This window comes from Myotis davidii, unplaced genomic scaffold (genome assembly GCF_000327345.1).
Source record: "Myotis davidii unplaced genomic scaffold, ASM32734v1 scaffold461, whole genome shotgun sequence".
In the NCBI taxonomy this organism is placed as follows: Eukaryota; Metazoa; Chordata; class Mammalia; order Chiroptera; family Vespertilionidae; genus Myotis; species Myotis davidii.
The window spans coordinates 729,665-731,952 of record NW_006295825.1 but is presented as its reverse complement, the minus strand read 5'-3'; positions in this window follow the sequence as shown (position 1 = coordinate 731,952).

The window sequence follows — 2,288 nt, the reverse complement described above, 5'->3', positions numbered from 1 at the left end:
CCCACCCCGCCCTTCCCGGGCCCCGCCCATCCCCCCTGTTCCCCTCCCACAGCTTCCTTCTTCCTGAATTCCTCGGAGGGCTTACACCTCCTTATTTGCGTAAAATCCACCTTTGTTGCGCTCTAGGCATTTTAGATTTTGGAAACAGGACTCGGTTTTTTAGAAAACTGGCTGTGGATGGAGTAGAAAGGGTAGAGGAAAACAGTTTGATGAGAAACTACCGATTCTCCATAGTTAACAGAATATATTGAACGTGGAGTTTTATGCATCGCTTATTGAATAATAAGCTGAGATAAAAGAGGCGATGAAGAGTTAGTGGTAGGAGTGTAGACATCAAGGAGAATGTCAAAGATTTGTTAGCCTTAATGTTTGGTTTTTTTAAAGTGAGTCCAAATATATTCCTATTTGCTTCTAGATACTATGCGCACTGGCACACAAAACTGGGGGGAAATAAATATATAACACCTGTCGGAATGGGAACTGGGCATATGGGACAGGGTGAGATGGGGACCTAACTGTACTCTTTTTAAACATATAAATGTATTAACTATTCAAAAAACTAAAAAAAAAAAAAAAACAGTTACTGCAGCAAATATAGGATCAAGATTTGACAAACCAAGAACATGAGAAGTGCTTCCAACATTATTCTGTTTTTCTGTAGCTTGAAATATTTTATTAAAATTATAAAAGAATAAATCAAGTGTGTGAAATAATAAGATAAAATAAATTGTAAGTGTTAAGGTCGCCCAAGGAAGAACTTGAGGCCGAAAGGGGTAAAGAATTATGAATTTACGAGGTCATCTGGAAAACCAGATGGGCTGGGCCCCCCAATGGCGCCAGCACCCAGGGATGGGGAGTCAGCAGTCTTAAAGGACTCTAGGCAGGCTTTTTCTGGGCGAGGAATTCTCTGGGCGAGTCCTGAGGGGAAAGATAAAGGTCTTAGCAAATGGAATGTGGTCTTAGCAAATGGAATATGTTCTAAGCCAAAGGGAATGTCCGTTGTGAAGTGGTCTAAAGGTCAGTCCCCGGGGAGGGGGGGGTGTTGATTTAATTAGTTGCTCAGACCTAACAGTAAGCTCTATCTAAAACTATGTGTGTAAATATGCATATATACATTTTCCTTAGTTTTATGGTTTATTTTTATACATGCAATATAATATTCAGCAATTAACTAAATTAACACTAATTTAATAGAAAATATGTCTCAAGAGTCTGAATAACTGAGGCAAGAGGCACTCTTCTAATTATCTAGATAGTCTATATTCTCTACTTTATGTCTAATAAAGTAAATACAAAAGCACTTTGAGAAATTAAAAAGTTATATACCACCCTCCACGTGCTACCAAAAAAAAAATAAAAGAAAGCCTAGGGCAGACGCTCCAAGGGTTTGAATCTCAGTTCCATTATTTAATACTTAATGACTTTTGACTATGCTTCAGTTTCCTCGTTATTAATAATAGTACCTACTTTGTAGGGTTATAAGGATGATTAAATGAGAGTACTTAATAAATGTTACCTATTATTATCCATATAATTTTAAAAATATCTGAGCTTTTCAGAAAATGTAAATACTTTGGTAAGTAATTGTTTGTGGGTCCATGTGAATATAACTACCACAGTTGTAAGGCATTGACATATTATTGTCAAAGGATAATAATTGTTTCTTTTTTTCATATGTGAGGAATACTAGAAATATATTTTCCTTAGCAATTTCATCAGATATATAAAAGATAGCTTTCTCATAGACTATATCATTAAAGCTTTTAAAACAATTTAATATTGCCCAGCTGGTGTGCCTCAGTAGTTGAGCATCAACCTATACACCAGGAGGTCACGATTCGACTCCTAGTCAGGACACATGCCCGGGTTGGTGACTTGATCCCCAGTAGGGACATGCAGGAGGCCGTCAATCAATGATTCTCTCATCATTGTTTCTATCTCTCTCTCTTCCTTTCTCTCTGAATAAATAAAAAAATATATTTTTAAAAAACAATTTAATATTTTAAAGAATGAATAGTGTTAATAAAAGTAAACTATTAAAGACCAAAAATTGAGTATGGAGTGTAAAAGTTACTCTGGCAAGCAGAAAACCCAGTCCAGAGATGAGGTTTGAAAGAGGAGAAACAGGCTAAATCTTTTAAACAAAAAGACCATCATTATCTCTATCCCACATTTAAAAAGCAAAGTCGATTGTCAAACTGCAGCAGGAAGGCCGGGGAGGGTTGGGGGGCAGGGGATAGGGTGGTAAGAGATCAACCAAAGGACTTGTATGCATGCATATAAGTATA